The 15,154-nt window shown below is 41.5% G+C and overlaps 1 protein-coding gene and 1 long non-coding RNA gene across 31 annotated transcripts in view; one reads left to right on the plus strand and one right to left on the minus strand.

The window, feature by feature from the left end:
- Positions 1–15,154, minus strand: part of Adgrl2 (adhesion G protein-coupled receptor L2) — a 618,928-nt gene that overhangs the window by 176,778 nt on the left and 426,996 nt on the right.
- Positions 1–15,154, plus strand: part of LOC148006776 (uncharacterized) — a 68,318-nt gene that overhangs the window by 4,938 nt on the left and 48,226 nt on the right. For 7 of the 18 annotated variants that reach the window (XR_015672662.1, XR_015672655.1, XR_015672673.1 and 4 more), the window contains exons 2-4: positions 7,953–8,163; positions 11,446–11,527; positions 14,622–14,743. This is a non-coding gene — a long non-coding RNA (uncharacterized LOC148006776). Of the gene's footprint in view, positions 1–1,588; positions 1,698–7,952; positions 8,164–11,445; positions 11,528–14,621; positions 14,744–15,154 lie in introns of all 18 variants that reach the window. The other 11 variants (XR_015672680.1, XR_015672681.1, XR_015672656.1 and 8 more) reach the window with 3 other exon arrangements.

A 15,154-nucleotide genomic window follows, 5' to 3' on the forward strand; every position in this document is an offset into this window, starting at 1 on the left:
CTGAGAAACTTGCTATGCCAGTACACACACACACACACACACACACACACACACACACACACACACATGGGGGGGGTAATCTTCTCCAAAATGTGTTAAATGTTTAGGAATTTTAAAATTCTTACCGTTTCTTTAAGTATCATATGTATCATAAGACAGAATTGGCAGAGCCCTGACACTGAAAGGGAATAGTTATGTGACACACTCCACAGAGACTGTTCATATCCAAAAAACATGATGTACCTGATACTTCTCGACTGTTCAAATCACAAGCTATAGCGATACAGGTGTTGTGGCAGTAGAAAAAAACGTGAGTGAGGTGTTAGCGTCTACAGATGTGAGCAGCCCCAGAAAACTGGAGTGCGTGTTACTCCTTCCTCAAATCCAATGGACGAAACTACTCAATATATACTATCATTTAAGTAATGGCAGAATCATTGACTTCCCCATGGTACTCAATAATTGTTTTTGTTTTTAATAGATTCTACAAAGGACAAAGAAACACCCATTTCCATTTGTTTTATGTTAAATCAACATCTAACCACTCATGGTGATTTCATTCAAAGCAAACAGAAGGAACTCATTAGCTCATGTGGTGGGAGAGATTGATGGGCTTCAAATGTCTTACCATACATGTTTTCCCAACTGTAGGAACGCATGTTTTTAATTTAAACAACTTCAAGAGGCTAGAGATTATTCTATTCAACAGGCCCGGTGTATTTCTGATCCCAAAATCAGGTTACTTTCCAAAACTATTTGCCATCCCTGTGTCTTCGTTTATGGGGAAGCGATCAGGTAGTTGTCAAGTAGAAGTCTGAATGGCAACAAACAGGCTGATGGATTTGAAAGTGGGCTTACTGACAAAACAGTGCGATTGGTATAAGCCAGTAAATCCAGCTGGTGCCTTCTTCATGGTCCTGCTGAAGCGAACTTGAATATAAATAAACAAAGTCTAAATGGGCCATACAGGGCTTCCATAGAGAAGATGCTGGGACTGGTGGGTGAGGCAACCTGGTGCAGTGTTGAAGAGAACTGTCTCAGAGGGAAAGTTGGATCCGTCATAAAGAACACTTTTTTTACCTCACAGGTTGAAGAGTATGGAATAAAACCAGGCATAGTGGTGACACCTTAAATACTAGCCCTTGCAATGCAGAGACAGGCTGGTCTCTGTGAGTTCAAGGCCGGCATCGTCTACATAGTAATTCCCAGGACAGCCAGAGCTACATAGTAAGATGTTTGTTTCAAAAAAGAGCGACAATAAAAAACAAACAAACAAAAGTATTATAAAACCACTCCCCTTTCTAGTTCAAAACTAGGAGCAAACTTAGATTACAGCCTAAATTTGAGCCTGGCCCTTTTTCTTGATCATACTAGTTAATGCTTGGTGGAGAAGGTGGGCTTCCTGCTCTAGAGCAGCTCAAAGCAGTGAGAGTCATGGATTTAAGTAGAGCTGGTTGAAAATGACTAGCTCTTTCCCTTCTGCCTTGCCAAGCATGGAGCCAAGATGAAATCAAAACTCATTTTCCATGAGACCAGAAACATATGAAAGCATTTGGCAAGGCCAACAAGTTTCTAATTATTCTCTCAGCTCTCTAGGCTCAGTCAAGTTTGTCCAAGAAGGTCAAGCCTTACCTAAGAGGATACGATACAGCCTCGAAGTTCGGAGTAGTGAAAAGCAGGATCTACCCGTGATTATGGTATGCTATGCTTGATGATATTATTTACAAGGTAGAATCATATTCATTTTAAGACCATCATTTTATAATTATTAGTTTGAAAAGATATCCACCCATATAAGTGGCTGCGTGAGTTTTTCTACATGCATCAAGTGTTTAAATATGCATAAACTATCTCTAAAGGATTGTAAAATTTTATACCACTACAATTATGTTACTTGAAAGCAAGAGAATTAAAAATGATATCCCTCCAAATCATTGTTCCACTGAGTTTCTCATAAGTCAAAGTCTTTCTTTTCCATAGATTGTTCCCATAACTCCTGTTAATCTCTGCACCGTGAGGATTTTCTCTAATTGGGTCTTATAGATCTTCCTCTATCAATGTTTCTGTCAAGCGAAGACTGATAGCTGCACTGTCTTTGCAAAGCTCTCTGTCCTGACTTACAGTTATTATTTTGTTCATGATGCATGCCCTCAAGCATCTTCCCTTGTTAACGTGGATGGTTAGAAATGATCGATCTCCCGTTCTTTCTAACACATGGAAACTTGACCACGTCAACCGTGGAGATGAGATTTCTCTACGTTTCTTTAAAATTCTTGAAGCTAAGCCAGGATACCGGTCTCTGCGTGTACCTTTCCTCCTAACTCACCGTGCATCTATCACTTGGGTGCAGAACAGACGCAAACAGATGCTAACTGTGTCGGCAGCTCCACGCTGAACAGCAGCCTCACAGAATACTCTCCGTGGGGTTTTCCACGGCTCTGTCTATCCATACTGCTGTCCACTGCAGTATGACCAACCTGCTGGCGATCTTAGGAGTCAGGATGCAAACACGCAGATGCCCCCTGTAAGTTCTGGAATGTCAAAGGTATCGCTCTATCATTTTCTGGTGTTTTGAGATTAAAGCTAAGTTCTCATAGCTGTCCAACATGAAATGTAGTTGTTTATATAGTCTGAATGTTTTTTCAATAAATAAATAAGATGTATTTCGTGTAAAGACACTCTGTGGTTTAAATTATGAAACATGACACTTTTTACTTCAGCTTTTTTGATCCTCTGATTATTTCCCTTAACTTTTACTGATGTTTTCCATTGTTTTATCTCCTTATTAGTGTAACTGGGTTGTTTTTCAACTAGGATTTCATGCAGCCCAGACCAGCGTGTAGCTGAGGGTAGCCCCATGTTTCTGATCCTTCTGCCTCCAGCCCCTATGCGCAGGAATTATGTTGTATTATCATGGCCATCTTACGCAGTGTTGGGCATGGAACCCAAGGACAGCTAAATCCTGGGCAAGCACTCTCCCAGGTGAACTACAACAGCAGCACTATTTATGTTTCTGCGAAAACATTTACTTGTTTTATATATTTTGATAAAAACAAATCTGAGCATGTGAGAAGCAGAAGAGTAATTTGCAAAGTAAAGTGCTATATAGATCGTTCATAGTATCATACGGTTTGCCAATCAGATGTTAAAAGTCCCCACCTTTCCACAATAATTTAAATCTTTCCATTGAATTTTCACCCCATTGTAACTCTTTGCAGCTCAACAGGAAGGCCCCAGACTGCACAGGGACGTCATCAGCACATGCCGTTGTGATACATAAAAGTTTAGTAGAATAGAATTAATTATTTCTCTGAAACTAACAGAAGTTCAGAATCGTATTAAAATATCTTTCGTATCTCAAAGGACTGCAGAAGTGGAGTGGTAACGATGATATTTTGCTGCATGGATACTTTTAAGTATTTTGACTTTAAAAAAAATCACCAAATAATTTTTGCTTCAGATTGAAAAATAAAACACTATTATAATGTGTCTAAACACTGTGGTGCTGCGCTGTCGCCTGGAGAAATATTCTTGGGATATGCTTTTGTGTGTCTGTCTAAATTATCTACCCTTAATTCAATTGTCCTTCCTACCAAAATCACAGATTGCAACAGAACGGAAACGGACTATTAGTGTGCCAAGAGTTCCCCCACCTCACTATGGGGATGTAATTATGGCACCAACTTAATTGCCATTGTGTCCTTACGACTTGAATTAATGGCTCCAATGCAAACCATGTATTTTACGTTGTTCAGACAATATAGAGCGGAGTGCAAAAATAAAACCAATTTCCTGTTTGTTATCTAATGGTAATTGGAGCACAATAATTCACTGTGATACTGGGTTATTATTACATGCCAAGTGACGACTCTCAAAGATAAAGGCGGTAGATAATAATGAGAAGAAAGCATTTGTAAAAAATAAAAGCAGAGAGAAGTTGACTGCACTCATCAGCCGTAAAATATAAAAGGAGAAGGAACCCAAGATTTAAGACTTGTTTGTCAATAATATGAATCCCAAGGAAAATATTACTTCTTGGGTTGTTTCTGTGTGTTTCTCAGAGTGTAGGCATACAGTAAGTAAATCTACACGTAGTCAAAGAAAGAATCTGGGAAATACCTGAAATAATGAATTTTGACATTTTCATGCCATTATTCAATGCATACTTTAAAGTTTATTTACATATATATACATATATATGTGTATGCATACCAAGGTATTTTATGCAGGTACAGATTCGAAATTGTAAGGGTGGCATATGCTTATATACAGAAAAAAATAATGTCAAGAATAGATATTGAATTAAATGTTAGAAAGCTATCTTTACCTACTTGAGTTAATACATAGGATTTCAAAAGTCAGTTATAAAATACTGTCCCTTCAAAATGGAACCAACTCTATCTTTGAGTAAATTTTCCAGTTAATGAATGAAATGTTTAAATACTGTATAGATTATTAACATCTACAAAACCGAGCCAAATGCAAGCCTTAATACACCATTAAATTTATGACACTCAGAGAGCCCTTACGTAGAGCTGGGGGGGGCGGCTGGGGATGCTAATTTGCTGTAGATTTATAATAACCTGGTCTGGGTGTTTTCTAAGCACTGAGACCCTTTAAACAAAATTAGAAAGCTGCTGTGCTTTGTGTGATTAAAGATGCAATTCCCGTTGGGGTAATGAGAAAAGTTAGAACATGTTTCTTTCTTTATGGATGTTTCTATAATAAACAAGACTTCCATACATTATATATTTTTGTTACTATGATTTCATTGTTTTTAATTATAAAATAAACCAACGGCATTTTAGTGGAGTCCCCGGTTGAAACTATGCCAGAATTGAACTGAAGAATGCTCACTGAACTCCATAAAAATCCTTAAGATCGTTCCCAGGGTCTTAGGGTCTTTCTGTGCAAATACTAGTTCATGATTTTTCTAGAGAAAAAGATGCCTCTGATTTAGACCCACGCAGAAGAACGTCCTGCAGGCCTGATACACTTTGAAACTACACAGCGACGGGCATAAAAGTGTTCATGAGTAACAATTGCTAGATTGTCATACAAATTACAAACAGAAAAAAAAAAACAGTCGCTTATCTCTTACACAAATAACATTTACAGCGCTATTTGAAGGTTCACTTGGTAAATTGTAATACATCAGCTTCTAAGCCTTAAATCTGTAAGAAACGCTTTGCTTTAAGTAATGCGAACAGTTTCCTTCAAAAACAATCAGAACGCCTTAATAGAAATATCAATGTCATCATATATGTGTGTGTGTGTTTGTGTCTACAGAAAATAAGCGCGTGCAAAAGTATCAATTCATTAAAAGTTTATCTCTCATAAAACCTTTATTACCCCTTGAAGACTTTGCCACTTCGTATAAAATGATTTATCTTTTGAATAACAAGGTTCCATTAATCTGTTTGACAAAGGAATTTCTGAATCATTTAAATAATTTATTGGGATGAATTATTTAAGTTCTGTAATATATATATATACATATATATATGAACATGTATATGTATATGCCCAAATCTATATATTTGTGTTCTAGCACAATACTGTTGAGAATATACAGCATAGGACTCAGATGGTCTGTCCTTGACATCAGCAGTGTGGCTTGGTGTGGCTGCCACAGAGGAGGTTTTTGATCAACCACTGTTGCCCAGGACCCCTGTTAGAGGGCCATTTGTGCTCCGTTTGGCAGCACACGGTGATTTCATGTCAGAGAAATGTACACACGATTTTCTATGTTCATTTTCAATTTTGCATTTTTTGCTGAAATTGTAGGCTGACATAATTTTCACCATGTAAGGATAATAAAGGCAATTATTGAGCCGTCACAGAAAACTGATTCTCTCTGTGTGCTGCTGGAGGTGCTACTGAAGAGTGGCAAGCGCAGCCCCTCCCCGGAGAAATAAGTTGTCTGTGTAAACAAATGCTGGGAGGAGCCTTGAGAACAGACCCCAGCCAGCAGAGCAAACAGCACAACAGGCCCCGCCGGCCCAGGCTGTGCTCAACGTACATGCACTCAGAAATCCCCACTGTCCACTGTTTCTCCGCAGATTATTCCCACAATTTTTCTCAACTAACTCTTGTTATTTTTCCTCCGAAGAATTGTTTTTTTTTTTACCTTCACAGAGAATGTAAACAGTAATTCTACAAATTTGGCGAACTTACAAAATTTCTGACAGCTTCTACTCGATTTTAATTTTAAGCGTCCAACGAAGTCAGCTTTTGTTCTAGAATCTCCTATGCCAAAGGTGTTTGTTCTTTCTGACAGCTACATCCCCCGCTTTGGGAGACTCCACCCAGCTTGATGGTGTTTATGTTTATTTGTTTACTTGTGTAGGGCAGTCTTCTCTCCTGGATCCTGGTCTGAGGTTGCTTCATTTCATTTCTATTTCTGTTTTGGAGCACAAGCCGCTCAATGCATACTCTTGGCTTCCACTTGTCAAAGAAGTCTTAATTTTACACATAGATTGTATCGCACGACTGTGGTATTTGGCAAACTTGCAAGCCCACCTGTAACACTTACTACTATACCCTTCGGGTCAGCATCAAGGGTCTATGGTCCATCCATATATGACAGCACTTTAACTGGCATAGCCAATTCGAAACAAAATAACCCAGAAATCTTCCAAGAATATACTTATGACTGTACAAGCATAGATACCATTGATACTTATTACAAATGGAATAAATTCGCTTAGATAGATTGTTTTTAGTCAGTCCACTGAAATATTTTTCTAAGCTATTTGTAAATTTCACATATCGGTGATTGCCATCAAAGTGTGAGTGATTTCTGAAAAAATTAACTTAAGAAGAAGGTTGTATTTGAATGCATACGTTCTTTTTAGTAAATAACACTTTTTAGTAACATCACAAAGGACAATTTGTTGAAGGGGGTTTCTAGTTTCTGTTATAAATGAGTTTATTGTTTATATGCGTATATGTATATGTGTGTGCATGAGTGTGTGTGTGTATGTGTGTGTGTGTGTGTGTGTGTGTGTGTGTGTGTATTTATTGGCATTGTACCAAGTTCAGCAAAGTTGAAATGGTGGTGGCCTTGTCACTTCGAAAAGGACTTCCCACAGTTTCTGTTTCTAACCTCAGCACTCGGAATTTGTTTAAAGGCAAAACATTTTGGACAAATTTCACATTATGTTTAAATGCATCATACTTCTAACTTAGCTCACTATGACTTACCAATCTTTCAAGTCCAAATACCTTATATCCGAGAACCAGAAATAAAATTTTTTAAACGTTTTTTGGTTTCCTTGGCCTTCCAAACGACCACAACCTGTATCAATGCTATCTCAAAGAGCAAATTAATTAATGGAAATTTCCAGAGACGTAGTAGACATTGTGCCGTCACTTTACATGTTAATTTTTTCATTCTCTTTCACGTTCTATCTTTTCCTGAAATTCTCTGGGAATACAGCAGAATACTAGTTCATAGTGTCAAGGAAACCATACCGGTTCTCCCTACACCTGTCTTTGATGATTGGGAGTTGGGGTCTTCCGGAACCATCATAATGGCCGTATTTAACGTTGCCTGCTACACATTTCTGCAATGCTGGTTCTACTTGTTCTCCACCACAGTAGTTCCTTAGACCATGCTTATAAATTATCAGCATACCTCAGATGCTACAGACTGCTGGAGCAGAACAAGGCTAGCCCACACATGCAGTTTTGTTTGCCCCGCAGACACAAGGTCGAATAGTCTTTTGGTTTTTAATCTGTTATTTGTCAACTGAAAACTGAGATTTGGAGAGTGGGAATGTAGCTCAGGGTGGAGCACTGACTAGCACGTGTCAGATCCTTGTTTGGTGGTGGGCAATTGAGAGGTTATGTATTTTTAGCTTCTGGGGCTCAAGGCAAGGGTTCCTGAGAGCATGGTTTATTTGTAACCTCACAGCACCCTTGAGTATGGGATTTTTCTTGGTAAACAGATATCCGGGCACCAATGTACAAGTTCCCCATGAATCCCGTTGCCTCCTGCAGACCTAAAGTATCTCCTGCGTGAGTCACCCAGTTTCTGCCAGTGCCTCTTGTCCTCTCGGAATGGCATTAAAGGAAACAGAAATGCATCTTGACCCGAGTCTCTATTCTGTGGAGAGTGGGAAGTCAGAGCATCAGGACTGGATGGGAGCTGGGGAGAAGGTAAGAGCCATGCAGTGCAGGCCTGGGAACCTGAATGGATCTCACAGGATTCATGGAAATGCTAGCATAACAGGATGTGCTTGTCACACCGGTGCTGGAGAGGCAGAGACAGGAGGATCCCGGCTTAGCTTTGTTAGCAAGCCATTCTAGCCCGGTCGGCAAGCTCCATATATTCCAGAACCAGTGTCTCAAACCGGAATGTGGAGAACGGTGAAGAGCACTGACATTGAGCTTTGGCCTCTCTCTGTATGTGAGCTCTCCAACACGAGCTCGGGTGCACACGCACACAAATACGCATATGTCTACATAAGTGCACACATATATACATGAATATATATGTACACACAAGCACACAAGGTCTTTACTTTTGACCCACTTTCCTTTCATGCCTTTCCTTTTTCCTCCAGGAAACGAGGAGCCTCTTTATATGCTTCAGTAGACACTCCTTTATATTCTGAGCAAACATGTGGATCGCATGTCCCCGTCTAAGACATGCAGAAACGTACAAAGTAACAGTGAACGTGCTTTCCTGTGTTCAAAGGGTTCACGGTGATACTAGCAGATTTGTTACTCGCAATTCGCACGGTGAATCGTTCTGCTTACCGATTGGCTGGAGTTCACAGGGCCTCAGTTTTCTCCTAGCTGGTTGCTAACTCCCCACAACCCTATACTGTCTTAGTCTTGCCTTACACGTTGTTTTGTTTGCACCACCCCCAACCCCCATGTTTATCAGAAGCAAATGCTATTTCTCATTACTCTTGCACCATGCCATACCCGGTAATTATGTTCCACCCAGGAAGGACACGTGAAAGAAATCAGACACTTCCCACCCACAGACAGAAGCAAACAACCTTCTCAGGACTGTTGCCAACTGCAGAGGTTACTAGCCATTGCTCAACCAATGAGTAGGACTCATGGCAGAGACAGCCAAACACGAATGTTTTAAGGCAAACAAGCTAGACTTTTACTTAAAGCCACAAGGGATTGATAGCCCCACACAGGCTAATTCTATTTTTCAAAGGAGAATATTTACTTAGAATCTGGGCAACCTACAGAACCTGAGTTAAGACTCATTTTCAATACCCCAATTCAGCATGTTTCCTGCTGATATCACTGATACTCCTCTTGTTTATTTGGGTTTTTGGTTGTGTGTGTGTGTGTGTGTGTGTGTGTGTGTGTGTGTATGTATGTGTGTTTGTGTATGTGTGTGCACGTGTGTGTGTTTGTGTGTGTATGTGCATGTGTATGTGTATATGTGTTTGTGTATGTGTGTGTGTTTGTGTGCATGTTTGTGTGTGTGTTTGTATATGTATGTGTGTTTGTATGTGTGTGTATGTGCATGTATATGTGTATATGTGTTTGTTTATGTGTGTGTGTTTGTGTATATGTTTGTTTGTGTGTGTGTGTGTGTGTGTGTGTGTGTGTGTGTGTGTGTGTGTTTGGTTTTTTAGATTTTTGATTTTGAGACTGAGCTTTTCCATGTGGCCCTGAAACTCACTCTAGACCAGGCTGGCCTTGAACTCAGAAATCCACCTGCCTCTGCCTCTTGAATGCTGGGATTAAAGGCATGCACCACCACCGCCCGGCTGATGTTTACTCTTAATTTACTTTATGGTCACTGTTTCCCCGTACAGATTTCCGGTGTAATTGTAGGTGAAGAAAGCTTCTCATGGAATGTCACTCCATCAGTTTATAATCTGGAAAGTGTGATCATCATGAATGTCTGCACAGCGTGAGAACCCTTTAGAGAAATAATGCTCATTTTTAAAGGTATCTGTAAGTTATCTGTAAAATTTGGTGATCCTGGATATTAAGCCAAGGATCTCACATACAGTGTGGCCTCTCCTCCACTGAGCCAAGTCACACATTGCGGGCTACAGAGTACCTTTTCTAACATGTTGAAATACGGGATAATATGTTATTTCTAAAAAATTATATTTTGTAGTATTGATGGACTACTGCTCTCTTCAAGAAGTTCCATCTACTTTTAATAACTGACATTTTCCTTACTTTTGTTTCAGAGCACGTGATACTATACCTGCCAGATATTGTGCTATTAAAACTTCAGTAGAACAATTATCCTATTAGTTGATGTGTAGATTCCATTAAATGGAAATCATTACAAATACCTTCCTGTCTGGAAACCAATACTGGCATCTATGATCATGTTAGCCTAGTCTAAAGTAAATTGACCAAGAAGGATGGCGCCCGCACCTAAATCCCAGGACTTGGGGCACTGAGACAGGAGGATAAAGTGTTCAAGACCAGCCTAATCTACACAGTTAGTTCAGGTCGAGCCTAGATGGCTTCCTTAATCTAGGCTGGGGAGGCAGCTCCAAAGGGAAATGGTTACTGAGCAACTGTATTCTGGCTTCGGATTCCTCAAACCCTTATCAAACTAGGCACAGCAGAGCCAGTCAGTAGTTCCCAAGCTTCTGAGGTGAGATGGGAAATGGAGACAGAAACTGGAGGGCTAGCCTGGTCTATAGAGTAATGAGAATTGGGGGACAAGGATCAAACAAGGAGGATGGTGAGAATCAGCAGCCATTGTGGCTCTCAGATACATGTATGTATGTATGTATGTATGTATGTATGCATGTATGTATCTCTCTCTCTCTCTCTCACACACACACACACACATTTAATGTTTAATTTATGAAGACCCTGTCTCAAAAGAAATGGTTCTTTCTTTTCATCAGGCAAGGCTCTTAAAAAATGGCATTAATACGATTAAATTTCCATTAATTATAGCATCTATTTTTTAATTCTTTCGTCTCATTTCTACTAATCTGACAAACTGAAAAAATAAGAGATAAAAATCAATAAGTTGAATGAGTGATTAGACCAATTTCTTAGTTCATACAGGAAACATAGAAGGAAAGAAACCTGTTCTCCCCTATCGTTTATAGCTCTCGACAGAAGATGTATTTTAAAAAGTAAAATGTCTTCTCCTTGTGCTTCCTAACGAGCCAATGAACCCACACCTGGCTGAGTCCTTTATGTTCTCTCCTTATGTAAATTCTACGGTTTAGCTCGGTCTGGGTTTGGTAAACACCGTTTGAAATCATTTGCTGTACCGAAGTTTTTGAAAGCTGACAACTGAGTTGTGGACTCCGTCCTTTCAGAGAAGCCCCAGATGCTGTTTTTCAAAAATAAAAATTAAATGGAAGATTCATCGGTTTTGCTCACTACCCTTGAAAAAGATCTATAGGAAAAAAATCCAAAAATAGCCTCATAATTTGAAATGTATGTCTACTTACCCCTCTTTAATGTTAATTTTAGGCTTTTGTTTGCGGAAGAGCATCTTACTGTGCAGCCCTGGCTGCCCTGAAACTTGGCAGAATCTGGAGTGCTGGGATTAAAGGTATTCGCCATCATACCATCACCCCCAACCCTAGGATCCCTCTCCTCCTCCCCCTTCTTTTCCCCTCCCCCCTCCCCTCCCCACTCTGTCCTTCTCTCCCTCTTCCTCTCTCCAAGAGTCTTGTGCATGCTGTGTGTTCTCACACTGAGCCAAGTTTGCCTTCCAGCTTTCCAAGAGCGACAGAAAGGGGAAGGCTGTTAAAAGATTGCCAATACTGAAGAAGAAGAAGAAGAAGAAGAAGAAGAAGAAGAAGAAGAAGAAGAAGAAGAAGAAGAAGAAGAAGAGGAGGAGGAGGAGGAGGAGGAGGAGGAGGAGGAGGAGGAGGAGGAGGAGGAGGAGGGGAGGGGGAGGGGGAGGGGAGGAAGAGGAAGAGGAAGAGGAAGAGGAAGAGGAAGAGGAAGAAGAAGAAGAAGAAGAAGAAGAAGAAGAAGAAGAAGAAGAAGAAGAAGAAGAAGAAGAAGAAGAAGAAGAAGAAGAAGAACCACCTAGTGAGACCAGGAAGAACTCACTGAATACAAACCTGGCCAGTTACACCTCCTTCATACCTGACGTCCTAGGGTCTTTCTCTGCCCTCTCCTCTCAACAGTAAGTAATTTCAGTCCTGGGTTGGCTCCTACAGAGACATCCTTCCTTCCCAACAACTCTGATGCACCTCCTCAACGAAGAGTTCAGCCATTTTAAAGTGAAATCACCTCAGGCATCAACCGCATTCTCCCCACCCCACCCCCTCCGTTCTGATAAAAATTCTTCTGAGGAACAAGTGTCTCACAGTCTCTGATAAGTGCAGAAGAAGGATAATGAAAAATTCCCATGGAATGTTCCAGATGTCCACCATCAATTCTAGGGATACATTATAGGGCAGAAGATAGAACTATGTCATTCGTGGACCAACCTTCCCTTCCAGGCAAACAATCAACTCAGGAGAGAGAGACCTCAGGCCAACTGGGCATAACTAAAATAGACTATTCGTTAACAGGTGGGCTCCGAGTGCAGACGCTAGTTCATAATTACTTTTTGAAAGTCTAGTCATGCTCTGCAGTTACAAAATGAATCTTGGCGTTAGAGTCATTGGCGTTAGAGTCAGTTCCCCCACTGGCATATTGTAGGGATAAAGGAATAGGCTGGATTTCTTGGAAATACCTTTTCGTGGTGATCCCACTTCATGGGTTTAGTTGGGGTGGAAGTCGTGGGCAGGTCAAAGGAAGAATGCTACTAGGAAGCACTACCTCTGTATCAGATGCTGACATTTCAAGTTTCCTTTCTGTCAGGGCTGGAGCTGTGCTGGTAGCTGCTAGTTTAGGGCCTGCGTCTATTTTCAACTACTGTTATCTAAGCCCAAGCAGATGAGCCATGTATTATTAAATGTTATTTGTTTCCTCTATTTTAATCTTCCTCCAGGAGGGCTGGGGAGGAGGAGAGACCAGCATAGGACCCTGGCCTGAGCTCTGTCTGTACTTTCTTATCCCCCTGCCCCACACACACAGTAGTTGTTCTTGCCTGGAACAGTTTGCTTTTAGATCCGAGAGAGCCCTGGGTTTCCCATCACCACCTTACATGGAAATGTGTAGTCTGTAAGTGTAAGTTCTTTAGGAGAGAGAGCTAGAGTTCTTTAAAAATGTGTGTCTCAGCCTTGGCAGTGGATTCCTTGGCAGTTGTGTGGCCCGGAGGGAACCAGACGCCGAGAAAAGTCAAGCCAGGTATGTGGTGCCTGCCTGCACCTGCTTCTGAGGTACCCACTGCCTGGATCCAAGGCCTGTGCGCTGGGGTAGAATAATCTGGAAAGCAGGTGTGCATGGGGTGTCTGCCTGCCCATCAGATCAGTGACAAATCGGAAAAATAATGACCTAGAAAAGTTAACTTGCCTGACCATAAACAAAATGTCAGAAGCTGCATCGTTGAGACAGTGTGAGTGCATGTTCTGGAAAGGCGCAGGTCTCGTTTCAGTTTTCGAAAAATTTAAAAAAAGCAGCCTTACACAGCAGCTTACTCTGTCATTAGAAGCAAGTACGTTTGCTGTAATTCAACCAAGACAATGTCAGCCACAACCTTCCTCATCCTCTCTAAGGCTCTTTCAGCACCCGGTTTGACCTGCTCTTCAGAGAGGGAAACCTGGTGACCTGCAAAATGCCGTTAGCCTCAGTCCACTCTGTGTTCTTCACCTTGGTGAATAATTCATTCAACAAACACACTGTGTAGCTATTGAGGGACAGACTCAAGGAATACAAAGATAAATAAATACCGCCTGCCATCAGGAAGCTCGGAGGGAGGGGAGGAAAACAGGGAAAATAAAAGTCAAAGAAAGCAGGCACTGTTGTAACAGGATCCTTCCATCAAGGCCTTCCACCAACGAGAGAAAAATGATCATCCCTTTAGCAGATGGGAAAAGTAAAGTCTGAAGGTAAGGGATACCCTGTCACGAATCTCTTGAAAATGCAAAGAGAGGTCACACCTGGTCTCAGGAACGCCTAAAGCTGGGGTACAGAGCAGAATTCAAAATGTGTGCTCCCCGATGAGCTGTGTGAGGGACCCTAGGCAAGTCAATTAACCTTCTCTGGCTACAATTTGCTCACCGATAAAAATGGAGGTTTTGGACCTTTCACTCCCAAGGGCCCTTCAGTCGAGAGGTGTCGCAGCAGCACCTTGAGAGGGCACTCGCTGAGTGCGAGGCTTGATCAGAATCCCTGCCATCCCGAGCCTTCCGATTATTCCAGCCGAGTGTCAATATTAAAGCTCCAGGGAACCTTCCTGATGTCTTGGGCACAGCGTTTCATCGCCTAAACATTGTAGTGTGTGTGAGTGTGTGTTCACGTATGTAGGCGTGTGGAGACCAGAGGTCAACCTTGAGTTTCACCTTGTTTGTTGACACAGGGTCTTTCTCTGGCCCGAGACTCTCCTGGGCGATGGCTTGGCTCTCAGCAAGCCTCGAGAGAACTCTCTGCCTCTCTTGGCATCCCTAGCACTGGAATTGAGAGCCTGGCTCCATCCCTTGCATAGGTTAAAAACAGCCGACTCAGGACCTCAGGCAGACACTTTATAACTGAAGTATTAACCCAATAAATATTAATTTTTAGACCTCTTCTTTAATTATAATTAGGCCAAGCAGATTGGAAGGTTGGCGCGAATAGGCCTCACTCGTTGGAAGCTATGAACCTGCGTATACCTCCGCTGACCCAGGATGGATGAGAGAGGACGGAGAGACCCTGGAGAAAATTCTTGGTGAGTGTAAATGGCAGGCCCAGACATGGCAGGAATTCAGGAGTGTAGCCATAGCCTTTCCGGCCAGGAGAGGTAAGAGATTCTTTTCACAAAACCAATAGAGCAGTAGCACATCTTGGCACTGGGGATTTTAGTCTCCAGGTATCTGCAGAAACTTGAATTCCTTGGATAGCAAAACACTCACAATTTCTTGACCAGCCTTGCTGATAATTTCATTTCCCAGAAGGCAGAGTAAGCATTAAGGAGACTTCTGCTCAGGACCCAATTCTGACAGAAAGCAGTAGGTAGAGTAGAAATGATTGCAACCTTGGGGGAAAGCAGCCATGCAGGCTCAGGGTTTGATTTAAACAGTGTTCTGCCTATGCAAACACAAATGGTTCTAATGAGCAGGAAAACGGGGAGGAAACTAAA

This window comes from Rattus norvegicus, chromosome 2 (genome assembly GCF_021556685.1).
Source record: "Rattus norvegicus strain SHRSP/BbbUtx chromosome 2, alternate assembly SHRSP_T2T, whole genome shotgun sequence".
Classification (NCBI taxonomy): domain Eukaryota; kingdom Metazoa; phylum Chordata; class Mammalia; order Rodentia; family Muridae; genus Rattus; species Rattus norvegicus.